The sequence below is a fragment of the Squalius cephalus genome (assembly GCF_949319135.1).
Source record: "Squalius cephalus genome assembly, chromosome: 9".
NCBI classification, from domain to species: domain Eukaryota; kingdom Metazoa; phylum Chordata; class Actinopteri; order Cypriniformes; family Leuciscidae; genus Squalius; species Squalius cephalus.
This window is the reverse complement of record NC_137130.1, coordinates 22,495,086-22,509,191: the sequence shown is the minus strand read 5'-3', so window position 1 is coordinate 22,509,191 and position 14,106 is coordinate 22,495,086. Positions and strand designations below refer to the sequence as shown.

The following is a 14,106-nucleotide window of genomic DNA, read 5'->3' as shown; positions in this document are numbered from 1 at the left end:
ATAGGAGTCAAATTTGGACATGGAATTCAGATATCTGAAGTCCACACACAAGCGTAGACTTCCATCTTTTTTAGGTACCAAGACTACTGGGTTACACCCCTCACTTCTAGACGGCTCAATGATACCCATAGCTAGCATTTGATTCACCTCTTCCTTCAACACTGGTAGTAGACGTTCAGGAATACGGTAGTAATTACGTCGAGTGGTAGCCCATTCATGCAAGGTGATGTTATGTTGAATCAGAGTGGTGCCCCCTTGTTTCTCTTGGCACAATCCTATGCTACAAATCTTCGGAAGCTGTGACTGTTGAAGGGGTGCAGGGCTCCAGACTAACTTTTTTTATTAGGAGCGCTGTATCCCCTGACTTAAAATTTTAGGAGCGCAAGCAGAAAATTTAGGGGCACACCTTAAATCACCTTACAATGCAATTATTCACATTTCCCCCCAAGATAACTGTATTACTGACAAATGCTTTGATAATAAATAGACTTAACGTACAGAAATTACAATGTGCAGTTTTATTTTAAGTTCACAGGGCTCCAGACTAACATTTGAAGGCAGCAGCACTAAGTTCTACAGAAAGTATTTGGTAGCACTGTGGGATGACAAAGCACTGAGCTTAATTTGAGGTGTATAGATAAAGTTAACTTTAATTATTATCATTCATAATGTCTTAATATTAATTCAAAAGCAAAATGAGTGACAAAATAGATAATAGGGAGTGAAAATAGCCAATAAGCGTCCTCTGCAGCTATGTTTACAATAGTAATTTAATCTTTTTTTTATATATATAAGTGTGAGTTTTCCTACTTCTTGAAACTTTTAGTTTTATAAATAGGGACAATCTTTAAAGGATGAACAAAAAATGTTTTGGTCAACACATTAAAAATAACATTTAAATATGATATTATAGCTTTGAAGTGCTGGAAAAAGATGTGTAGGCTACTGTTATAACATTACTACATTAAATCCATGGTGAATGCTGCTGATCTGTGGACCTAAAGCCTTCTATAACTTGTTCGTTCATGGCACGATGTTTCTCCTGGTTTCCACGTCAGCGCTGTTTGATCTGATATGGTTTATAACAGAGAATTCTGCGTCAAATCTGAATGTTTCTCACTGGATCTCGCAGCAATGTTATTAATTCAGTCGCGAACGCAATGGATTTCTTCACTGGATCTCCACGATGTAACTGTTTCGCGTGATCGGCCCGCGACTGGCGAGAGGAGCTCTACGCTGTCTATTATTGGTTCGAACTATTAAACGGTCTGTGAAGCAGAATGAGTAGCGCAGTTTTTTCCCACTTTCATTTTGTTTTGATTTATTAACATGTCACGGCATACTCTATACTTGAGGCTGAGATGTGTCTAACTAGCGTATTGTGTTTAAACTGCGAAGTGCCTGCACTGTCGGCAAACTTCGTTTTCCCCTCAGTTCTGGGGTAGCGACTGCAACATTCGCAGCTCATGGAGTTCGTCACCTTACAGTACCTCAACCAGCTGAATTCTCGTAGCCAGTCTTCCCGAAAATGGTGGGTTCGGGCCTTTATCACCTAATAAAACCTCTGACTCTGAATCATCATCCGACTGTGTCTGTCTGTGACATTGATATATGTCTCCGTCTCCTTCCCACGGACGTTTACGCGCGCTCGATTATATCTAGGACCCTCCCCTTCCACACATTAGCCAGTTACAGTGGCCATTCCCTATTCTTCTCACACTCATTGGCCTGCCACACATTCTGGATTCATTGACGCGGCCCTTCCACGTTTAATGTGAAAAAAAAAAAAAAAAAAAAAACACTGGTCGCACATATGCGACTGGATGTAAAATTCAGTCGCACACTCTTAAATTTTGGTCGCAAAATGCGACCATTTGGTCGCAGTCTGGAGCCCTGGGGTGAGAGGTGATCAAGGTCGACAGTGTTTGCTGAAGGAAGAGAAGGAAGGTGTGTATGACCTGACGAATCATACACACCTCTGCCACTTGGGACAGCCTCTCATGCCATTTCTTGAGCAAATTAACATGCAGTACCTGACGTGAGCGCCACTTTCCTGAGTTGGCAACCTCATAAGTGGTAGGTCCAAGCTTACGGGCCAATTCAAAAGGCCCCTGCCACTTAGCGAGCAGCTTGCTGGTTTCACTGGGTAACATTACCAACACCTTTTCTCCAGTCTCAAAACTTCTGTCCTTGGACTTTTGATCATAATATTGCCACTGACATTGTTGTGCTTGAACTTGGTTTGACTGGGCTAGCCGAGTCATGGTATTCAACTTCTCCCGCATCTGGAGAACATAAGAGAGAACATGTTGAGTCTCTGGGGCCTCCTGGCCTCCCATCCAGCTCTCCTTCAATAGGGACAAAGGACCTCGCACCTCCCGGCCATATAGCAACTCAAAGGTGAGAAGCCAGTAGAAGACTGAAGGACCTTCCTGTAAATAAACATTAAGAAGTCAAATCTTAATGCTACGGAATCGGCACAACCCTACTCTAGGAGGACCTCTACTGGCAGTCTTCTGGCACTAAGTTCTTCAAAATTCTATCACATCTGTATTCATATTTGGCCAAACAAAAAAAGATGGCTAATCCGAGCTGACGTCTTTTGCCTTCCTAAAGGGCTGGCCCAACTCAAGCACAATATCCCTTGCCTTCTGGGGGACCACTATTCGGGCATCTATTCCCTTCCCCTTATACAGCACACTATCTTTAATAAACATCAGATTCCCCGAACTACCTGATGTCGAGTCATTATCTTGTACTTCTTCCTAAGCCACTGAATCCTCTTGCTGCAACAACCCAATCTCCCGAGGGATTTCTACTGGGCCCACACACTCTTCTACAAGAGGTTCCTCACCAGGTGCTGCTGCAAAATGGAGTTTTTCTAGTCTTTTTTGTCTTTTCGATTTCCTAAGCTTACCTGGCTGAGCTTCCAAATCTGCCCCAAAGTAAGGTAACATACTCAGGTCCTCAACATCTTCCTTTTGTTTCTGAGCCCTAGTCCAGGTCAGAGCTATACTACATTCCTTACCAATGCTTTCATTGCCATCAGTGAATAGATCTACTAACACAGGTAAGTCTCGGCCCAAAATGATTGGATATGGACTCAAGTCCATGTTGAATGTGTGGTCAATCCATGACCGTCCCATATGGCATACAACAAGCCACAGGCTGCAGCTGAGGTGCAAGTGTATTTATAGGCCTATTTCAAAATTTCAAACATACTACAGCAAAACAAGTAAATATATTATTTATATTACAATACAGTAAATACAAATGGTAGTGTAAATTATTAACCGGTAATAATAAACTGTTAAAATAAATTAATATGTTTATTTAGTGAAGATAAGTGACAAAAGTGACAGTAAATACTTTTATATTGTTACAAAAGATTCATCTTTGCATCAGGAATAAGTTACATTTAAAAGTATATTCAAATATATCTGTTATTTTAAATTGATATTTCATACTGTTTTTACTGTATGTTTGGTCAAATAAATGCAGCCTTGGTGAGCATAAGAGACTCTTTCAAAAACATGTGTATATGTATATATACAGTATATATATATATATATATATATATATATATATATATATATATATATATATATATATATATATATATATATATATATATGTGACCCTGGACCACAAAACCAGTCTTATGTGTAATTTTTTTTAAATTGAGATGTATACATCATCTGAAAGCTGAATACATAATCTTTCCATTGATGTATGGTTTGTTAGGATAGGACAATATTTGGCCGAGATACAACTATTGAAAATCTGGAATCTGAGGGTACAGAAAAATCGAAACATTGAGAAAATCGCCTTTAAAGTTCTCCATTTCTATTGGCGATAGTGCTGCATCCATTCACAAAAATAAATGTTTTATATATTTAAGTTGGGAAATTTACAAAATATCTTCATGGAACATGATCTTTACTTAATATCCTAATGATTTTTGGCATAAAAGAAAAATCTATAATTTTGACCCATACAATGTTTTGTTGGCTGTTGCCACAAATATACCCGTGCAACATAAGACTGGTTTTGTGATCCAGGGTCACATATATATATCACAGACAAAACATAAATCACACATTTAAATGGGTCACTTATTCTATAAATAACTGATAATTCTATAATTCTATAAGTCTGATAAATAGCAGCACTGTGTTGTAATTTAGGAAAGAAATATTTTTGAGCACTGACTGACAAAACTGCTCTATACTGATCAAAGATAAATTCAGTTCTCCCTGATAGTATTCAATGGCTGTGCGAAAGTCAACAGCTTTGTGATTTGTTTAATATCCCAATGAATGATAAGCTATTCATCACGCTCACAGCAGAGCATTCTTTAATTAGAAAGATTTGCTTATACACTTAGGCTTTGATTGAGAAAATATATATTTTTTCTCTAGCTGTCAAGATAAAGAACTCTAGACGTCGATTAATTTGGTTATTCAGGATATTCAAGAGCAGTGATTCCCAACCACGTGTATTTAAGATGTTCCCAAGGGGTACTTGGAAAGTCTTGTAAATTCTCATTTAAATTTGTACAGATGATGGTTTAATCGCACTTGGATGATTCTGGATATATTTTTAAATATATTCTGATACTTTTTGAGCTTCAGAGCTTTTAAAATTCCTCCTTGCAAAGAGTACAAATGACTTCACAAATGAGTGCAAATGACTGATGTGATTTATGAATAAATTCACCGATAATTCTTTTTCAGAAAGAAATTTATCTTATAACATAGACAAACAAGCTCAGGTGTTTTATTAAAAGAGACTTGCAAAGTCATTTTATCACCCACAGTGTCAGTTGTTTTCATGAATCATTGTAATAATGGCCAGTTTAATAACATTAATGATAATGCTAAATGATTGTGATGAGTTAAATATGAACACACTTCAGATTTAGGGTCAGTGAAGAAGTACTTGAACCTTACAGATGTTTTTACATTTTACAACTACTCCTTGCCTTTGCTGACTTCTGCTGGCGTCCTCTGTTTAAATGTCTTCATCTCAGTGTAGGTGTGTCAAACGACAGAAACAGGGAGTTGTTATGACTCACAAATGAAGGAAGGAGTGATATGTGGCACAGCTGGAGGTCTGTGGATTGCAGCACCTGCTTAAAACGCACAGACATTAAGAAACAGGTGCTATTAGTGTTTGCAGGGAAGAGGCATCTTTAATTCACATTATAGAAGAATAGGTTTCCCTGGCCATTGTGCTGTTATTACAGTCGCTTTTACCCTCAGAATGCGAGAGGTTGACTATAAAGCTAGCACAGGTGAACGTTATTGTGGTTGATGTTGCACATTAACTGGATTCATTGAGTGTGATTAATTCTCCTCATTGATTGCTCAAAGTTTAATCAGGGTTTTTATGTTAATCTATCTGTATTTAAGCGTAAATCTTGTGAAATCTTCCCCTCTGCTCCTGTCCTAATGATCATTGAGACAGTGATCCACTAGAGACCTCTTGATCTATACATTGAGTGACATTCTTTAAACACTTTAAAGATGCAGTTACAGCGTTGATCATTGCTGAATCTGTGGTAGTTGAGCGCAATCTGAGGTGATTGAATATTTCTTTCACAGTGACAATGTCTATTATAGCAATAGGAATAAGTGAAGATATATGAAAGTTGCATATCAACCATCCTGAAAGTAGAGAGAATATGGATCCTCACTGAGAAATTAGTGTTATAAATCAGTGTAGAATTTTATTATTTTCTATAATAAAATTCTAGATTTTTTTTTGCTATACAGCTGAGGTGACATTACAGCGCTTGATGTTTATTTTAGGTTCTTCAGATCAGTGTGTTGCATTCTGGGTTCTTTAAATCAGTGATTCTCAACTGGTTTGGATTCAGGAGACAGATTTAAAGGGATAGTTTAGCCAGAATTGAAAAATCTGTCATTACTGCTCTGCTGTGGAACATAAAAGATGATATTTTTACATCTAAAAATATTGACATCTACAAATATCGTGTCTCATCTTAATAGGGATGTGCACAAATTCGATCTGTAATTATTATTCGAAAAATAAAATACTATTTGAATTTTTTTTCTTTTTTTTCCCGCAGTTATAATTAAATGCACTGGGTGGCGCTGTGGAGCGGGTTTAACAAGTGGATTGTATTTGATCACATAATGTCGTCGTCTGCCTCACGAAGTTTGGAATTACTTGAAAATGATATTACAAAATGGAATTACTTTTAATCAATTATTAATGAAACTGGGTTATCATAATATCACTACCACAATGAGAAATCACATGAAATCCAAACACCAGTCGACCGAGGAAGCAGTTGTCCTTAATGCAGTAAGCGCAGCTGTACCCCAAGGGAATCGTGATCCGAGATGATATCTTCAGGTAGCAAAATTATTGGAGACAGGTTTAAGAACAGAAAACGCAAAGTGCTGTTAGTAACTTCACTTTGCACACTGTGTCTCTTCAACGTCTGTCAGCGCAGCGCGTTTTCTACAGAAGAAAGAAATGTGTTCAACAACATGAGGTGGAGTAAATAGTGGCAGAATTTTTATTTTGAGTGAATTATTTAACATATGACATGAAGTGGTGTCCCATCACTGTACAAAAGTTGCTTATTGTCTAAAAGAAAATTACCATTAAATCAGTCATTGGAACTTATTCATATTACCATGAACAGAATAAGCTAAAGAAAAATGCTGAATTATTTACATAGCAGAAATGTATGAATGCATAAACAACAGCAGAATTGTGATTTACACATAAACCAAAATTTATTGTAGCCGGGGTGCAATTTTCTTTTGCCGAAGAAAGAAATAATAGCATGTTCTATGCATTATAATTCTCATTCAAACTCAGTGGCAGTTTCTCAGGACTTGCCATCTTCGGGCATGGGCTTGCAGAACTTTTTGAGCCAGAGCTGAGCTTTCACCTGAGCTGAAATACCAAGTGACTTCTCTCTACAGCTATAGAAAAATGACCTCATGGGGTGCTTACAGTGCTGACTCGCTGATGACACCATGAGAACATGCACAGTCCTACACTAGCACATTCCATTTTAAGAGCACTTTTAGGAGCCTTAAATAATCCAAATGTGCAACAAAATGTGCTATGAGGTTAAGAGGTGTCACTGTAGTTCCCTATCTGTCAGTAACTTCGACATAGTGTCAATGACTGACACAAGGAGTCACACTTGGGATCCCAAACACCTCTGATACTTTGAGAAAAGGCCAATGAGAATTGGTGAGTGGAATTTGCATGCCACTCCCCCAGACAGATGGGTATGAAAGGGAGTATCGCTCACTCAGATTTGTTCTTTGGAACTAAGCGAGTGTCATCTCTAGATGAGCTATTTTCATTCACCTTTGGAAGAAGAGAGTTTCTGATGTTACGGCACATTTGAGCCGTCTGTCTCCGAACAGTGCATGGATAAGCGCAGATAGAGTTCCCCTGGGCGCTTCAGCAACATAAGAGTGCAGATTTCCTCTAAGAGAGCAGCTTTCCTCTACACAGACAGAGAGCGTCTTTTTAAAGAAGCCTTTCGGCCTGTATGTTTCTGTATGCGGTCGATATCTTTCAGCCTCGGATGGTTACGATCACTGTCTCATGTGTTTGGTTCTAACTCAGACTGAGACAGCATTTGTGGATGGCTCATGTCCTCATTGCGAGAAGATGACCATGGCAATGTTGTGATCGCGACTCTCTTTTCTGGTAAGAGAGAGAGTCACCTCAGTGAAAAGTAAAACCCATAAAAGTAAGTGGCTGGAGAACTGAGCAAAGAATAACACTTATAATTACCTATACAGTGTGCATCTAACATTAATAAAACACATTGTCGAATTATAGCTGTTTGAAAGGATTAGAATTGCCACTTCCGTAGACATCAGTGCCTGAGACTGCCACATTAGCTCCGCTGCAGCCTGAGCCCTCTGCCCGGCCACAACCCTCAGGAAGGCGACACAGCCCACTCATCAGGTGAGCGCTAAGAACCCCAAGAAGGCTTTGAAGAGATGGGCTACCCAGAGGTGAGAGGAAGTGCTCTTTCCCAAGAGGTGGTGAGTTTGAAGTTTGGAGACTTGGTTAGCACTTGCCATCACGTCGTGCAAACTCATCAATACAGTCAGACTCAGCTACACAATTCAAAGTACCAGGCACCCGCCCAGGTTCAGCGGTGTTCTCTGCATGCTGAAATTGCAGTCCTATTGGTGAAGGCATGCTGAAATTGCAGCCGTATTGGCAAAGGACGCATTAGAGCCTGTCCCTACAGCAGAGATGAAGTTTCTACAGCCCTTACAGCCCTACAGCCTGCCATCTCCTCCTCCGGAGTCAGCCGTGACTAAAGTCGCTGTGGGCCACTCACATCTCAGTCAAAGTCAATTTCGTAGTTGATGCGCTCTTGCGACAAGTTACGCTTCAGGGTGAATGGAGACTCCATCCCAATGCAGTTCAGCTTATTTGGAGTCGATTTGGCAAAGCGCAGGTAGACCTGTTCGCTTCCCAAGAATTCTCCCATTGCCCACTGTGGTACTCTCTAACCGAGGCCCCTCTCGGCATGGATGACGGCATGGCCCTAGGGGCCATTGCAAGTATGCATTTCCCCCAATTATCCTGATTGCACAGACTTTGTGCAAAGCCAGGGAGGATGAAGAATAAGTATTGATAGTTGCGCTGTACTGGCCTACTGGGACTTGGTTCTCAGAGTTCACGCTCCTTGCGACAGCCCCTCCCTGGCAAATCTCCCTGAGAAAGGACCTTCTTTCTCAGAGACGGGGCACAATCTGGCAGATGCACCCAGACCTCTGAAACCTCCATCTCTGGCCCCTGGACGGGATGCGGAAGACTTGAGTAAGCTATCACCAGTGGTGATAGATACCATCACTCAGGCTAGAGCCCCCTCTACGAAATAGGCCTATGCCTTGAAGTGTAGTCTATTTGCTAACTGTTGTGCTTCCCGAGGGGAAGACCCACATAGATGTGCAGTCGAGTCAGGGATTTCATTCCTGCAGGAGAGGTTTGAAGGCCGGCTGTCCCCTTCCACCTTGAAAGTGTATGTGGCTGCCATAGCTGCACTTCACAAGTGAAATGGTAAGTCTTTAGGGTAGTACGGCCTGGTAATTAGGTTTCTCAGAGGCATCAGGATATTAAAACCTCCTAGGCCATGCCTTATTTCCTCATGGGATCTCTATGTAGTCTTTCTAGGCCTACATAGTGCTCTTTTTGAGCCCTTAGTGTCAGTAGAGCTAAGTGCCCTCTCTTTGAAGACGGCACTCCTGACCGCGCTCACTTCCATCAGGAGGGTTGGGGACCTGCAGGTATTCTCTGTTTACTTGGACCGGACGCAGACCTTCAGAAGCTCTGAGCAGCTCTTTGTCTGTTTTGGGGGATAGCAAAAGGGGAAGGGTGTCTCCAAAAAGAGGATGGCCCATTGGATTGTGTATGCAATTGCCTTGGCATACCAGGCCCATGGCATGCCATGCTCCTTAGGAGTGCGTGCACACTCCACGAGAGTGTTGCATTCTCCTGGGCTCTAGGGCAGTATGTGGTCACCATTGAGTTATTTCTCCTATCTAGGAGAAAGAGCACTTCCCCAACGCTAAATCTGATCTGCACAGCTATGAGCTTTTATTTAAAAGAAAGAAAAGGTCAAAAAGGCAGACTGAAGTGACATGGTTGGTACTGTTCTCTCTGTCCCCATGTGGAACGAAGGACTATATGGCTTACGTGGGGCATTGTGTAGGTTACGATGTTGCAAGTGTGCCTGTTACCTGACATCTGCACCCCAAAAACCTCATAACACAGTTCATCTGTTTTTTTTCCTCCGGGGGACCCCTAGTGTCAGTCATCGACACCACGTCGAAGTGACTGACAGATAGGGAACGTCTCAGTTACTATTGTAACCTCCGTTCCCTGATGGAGTGAACAAGATTTGGTGTCCCTCTTGACCCAATGCTGAACTGCCCACTAAAATGGCCGGGACACTGTCTCGGCTCTTCAGCAAAAAACTGAATGAGTGATGCCCTTTTATATGTCTGGGGGAGTGGCATGCAAATTCCACTCACCAATTCTCAATGGCCTTTTCTCAAAGTATCAGAGGTGTTTGGGGCTCCCAAGTGCGACACCTTCTGTCAGTCATCGACACTGTGTCTCGTTCCCTCCATCAGGGAACAGAGGATATAATAGGAACTGAGATGTTTCTGTACTAAAACTTAGATTCTTATTGCACATAAAGCAACACACTCTGGTAATAGATGATAGAGCATGTGTCATGTAGTCTCTTTTAGCTTCTTGTTAATTTGCTGAGTCGGACTGTAATCATGGCTGGGCAGTACCCAGCACGTCCGACCGCCTCTACATTTTATCTATTGGCTTTTGTCAAACAGGCACCGGGACATGTCCTACTTGCAAATGGCAAGTTGAAGCCTCCTAAGGCATGGGAGAAGGTTCCAATTATAGCACAGCATATTTTTCTTTAGCAAAAACGGCTGAAAGAGCAGATGGGTATCAAACAACAGTGACAGGAGTTCAAGGGGGTTATCGCCAACCTTTCCAATTACTGTGTTACTCACGAAATGAGAAACAATGGGCAGATCAAAGAGCCTCTTATGACTTATAGCAGTTGTTGTTTGTGAAACTCTGAACTGGAAAGCTATGCTGCTTTAATGTACTACATGATTTTTCCCAGACTAGATGCAAATGGGTATACTGAAGAAATCTGACCACAAAGATACGTCAAATGCTTTCTTTTCTAACCCTTTCCCTCTTTCAATTGCTTACTCTAAATTGGTCTAAATATGGTGATTTCCTCTAAAGGTCGTTAGTGGATGTAGTGTTTGTTCCCTAGGGAGCAGTTCTGGACTCTTCAGCATTCTGCATTATTTTCTGCTGGTGCTCTGCTATATTTAGAAGCCTTTAGATTTCTTTACCAGAACAGACAGCTTTTGTCCCACTCAGCCTTTATACTCAAAAGTGGTCTACCAGGAAATTCAGCTAGTAAAATGTGTTGAACTAACTCTAGTCATGGAAAAATTGAAAGCCTGTGGAGGAAATTTCCTAATTATATTATGAAACCCTCATTTGGCTATGATGCTAATGGTGTGTATTCTCGTTCTGTTATAGGCATCCAGTACCTCTTGAATCCTTTCCGATAAGATGGCTCAAACAGTGATTGATGACCCCAAAACTAGACCCCATTTTCTCATCCTCATGTCATTTTAGGCTTGTTTTGAGAACTGAAAAGGAGATATTAGGCAGAATGTCCAACCTACATTTGTGTGTACAAGAAAAGTGGATGGTTAGTTTAACGATTGCTCTAAAATCATTAAATCTCTGGTGTCGAATACTGAGGCATTTGAAACCAATTCAAATGAGATATTCAAAGAACATTTGACTGCTCTACATTACTGTCATTCTATAATGGACTGAACCTTATTGTAAAGTGTAACTAAAATGTTATAATACATCATTTGGGTATCATTTACTAACAATGAACAATACAACAACAAAACATTACATCATTTATCAATCTTGGTTGATGTTTGTACATTTTGATAATGTAGTTTTATAAATTAGCCTAACATTAATGTATTCTAAATTAAAATGCAATCAAAATGAGCAATAGTGTTTTAAATTTAAAATTAATTTATGGTCAAAATCAGTGTTATTCTTTGTTTCTTCTTGATATGTAATGCATATTGTAGGGAATGTCAATCGATTAAAAATATAACAAATTAATTGCACAAACTTCTGTAACTAATTAACTAACTTTCCCCCACACTTAAAAGTTTACTTGCACAATTGTTTTTACAATAAATATGATGTCAGTATCTTAATGAGTATCGAACTTGTTGGTAATGCCTCAATAATGCAATTATTCATAATTGTTTCATGCATTGAATCATAATTAACCACAAATTGAACTAAATTGTAACACTGAAACTGAAAATGCTTCTCAATGGCGTATAATGTTCATCGAGGTTAATGCACATAATGTACAGTGAATTTAATGCACGTCCTGTTGAGCTAATGGACAGCACTGCTCATCGAAAGATCTTGTGTGCTGTCAGCTCCATTAAAAATAAATGCACCTCACATTAAAATGTCACCACTTGTGCATCTGTGCCTTTATAAATATTCCTGTAAGTATAGTTTATGTGGTAATTTACAATTTCAGCAGGCACAAATAAATTATAATGCTTCAAAAAGATACTTAAAAGATGTTTGCAGTGCACAAAAACATTTTAGAACAATTAAATCCACATTCGTTTTATGCCATTTCCACTTTGAAAACAAACCTCTATTCAGAAGTCAGCGTTGAAAGGATCTCAAGGCATTGTGGAGGAACCTTATAGAAACATAAAAAGAGTGTGACAGCGAAAAGACACTTATGGATGCAGACAGGCAGTGAAAAGGGACCAAAACAATAGTGTTGCACTTCAATGAGGGGCTACCGAGCGTGTGCCACGGCTTCTGACAGCAGCAATGAACCGGGGTTTAGATGAAAATGAGGAAAAGAACATGAAGGGAAAAGAAAAGATGAGAGAGAGAGAGAGAGAGAGAGAGAGAGAGAGAGAGAGAGAGAGAGAGAGAGCGAGAGAGAGAGAGAGAGAGAGAGAGAGAGAGAGAGAGATTGTTTGGAAGGGGAGGGGGTTACTTGAGGGGAGCAGGGCTGGCTAAATAGGAATCATCCCTCTTAGCCAATGAGTTTAAAGAGAGAAGCAGATGTCACAGGAGTGAGAGGGACCACCTCCGCAAGCTCAAGCACCCTCAGTGAAAAGAGCGCAATGAGCTGTGCGCTGTCACATCGGTAGTTGCTATCTCCTCTCTCTCTCTCTCCCGAACGCACACATTCTCGCGCTCCTGCTTGCTTTTGCAGGCTGTCAACTGGAAGCATCAGCATAGGTAAGACTTGCATGTTACATCGCTGTCTTTAGATTAGCAGAGGATGCCTGAATGCTCATTAAATTGTGTCTGATTTTCCATTTTGTGGGAGTTAGATTTGAGTTTCTCCTGATAGAGGTACACTCTGAGAAACTGAGGAGGCTCTTATGTAAGTGCCGCGGCTTGGAGCTTATTTTACGGAAACTTTGATATGAGACGAGAGGAGAGAGTCACACCGGCAGCTTTGAGATCTGCTCTTCTCAAGTGTATGAATTATAACTAAAGGAGTGCTCCAAATGAATGGAGTGACTTTGTGTGGTCTCAGAGACATGCCGGTTCAGGTGGTCCGGTCCACGGCCAGGTAAATCACTGTTCAGATGCTGCAATCTTGAAGTAAAAATGACAGCTGTGGGATTTGTGCTGACTTTCGCTGCAATCGGCATGTTTTATCTTTCTCCTGACTACAATAAACGCTGTTTTGTGCCTGCCGGCTCTCGCTCATTCCAGGGTCCCCACATCTTTTTGTTCAAGGGGGTGTGCTTAGACTGATCAATTCCTTTATGTGTGAAGGAGACAACAGTGTGGGAAGGTGTGTGTCTACTGCAGGGTGTTTTTCAAAGCTGACAGTAGTTGTCATTAGTTGTAACTGTCAATGCATGGAGCATTAATGCTGAATATTTACAAAAATTCACCTATCAACAGATATATTGTGAGCTGTTGTTGTTGTTTTTTTTAGCTATATTTTTGTCCCAAGAGTTGGATGTTGAAGTATGTCTTTGAACTTCCATGACTCACTGACGCTTACCTGCCCTACTTTAAGAAGAGGATGATAAAGTATTATTCATACTTCATGTAGGAATTCAGATGAAAGCCTTGCAATCTATTACCTGCATTGCTTTTGCCCCATTTTCTCCAGAGTACAACAATCTGGAAAGTTTATATCAAAATATCAGATGGGAATTTGCTTTGTGTTATTTAGTTAAGTCAACACATGGAAATGGCAGCATATAGATATGCGTACTGCCCACATGTCCTGTTTGTGTTGAGATATAATGGGAGTTCTGCTCTTTAAAATATTGAAGATGCTGCAAACTTTTGAAGTTTTTTTTCACATGCAAATTAGTTTTGTGGCAGAATAACTGCAAGTTTGATGCAAATGTGCAACTCTGACAACAAACAGGCGCTGAAGTCGATACTTTAGTCATCTTTTTCACACGTTCTCTTTCTCTG

The 14,106-nt window shown here is 40.3% G+C and overlaps 1 protein-coding gene across 4 annotated transcripts in view; it reads left to right on the top strand.

Annotated features, from left to right (window-relative positions):
- Window positions 1-14,106, top strand: part of thsd7ba (thrombospondin, type I, domain containing 7Ba) — a 308,878-nt gene that overhangs the window by 67,241 nt on the left and 227,531 nt on the right. For 2 of the 4 annotated variants that reach the window (XM_079882074.1, XM_079882076.1), the window contains exon 1: window positions 12,720-12,897. The exons of 1 other annotated variant lie outside the window; for it this stretch is intronic. The gene's annotated coding sequence lies outside the window, so the exon portion shown is untranslated. Of the gene's footprint in view, window positions 1-12,718; window positions 12,898-14,106 lie in introns of those variants that run through there. One more of the 4 variants, XM_079882079.1, reaches the window with a different exon arrangement.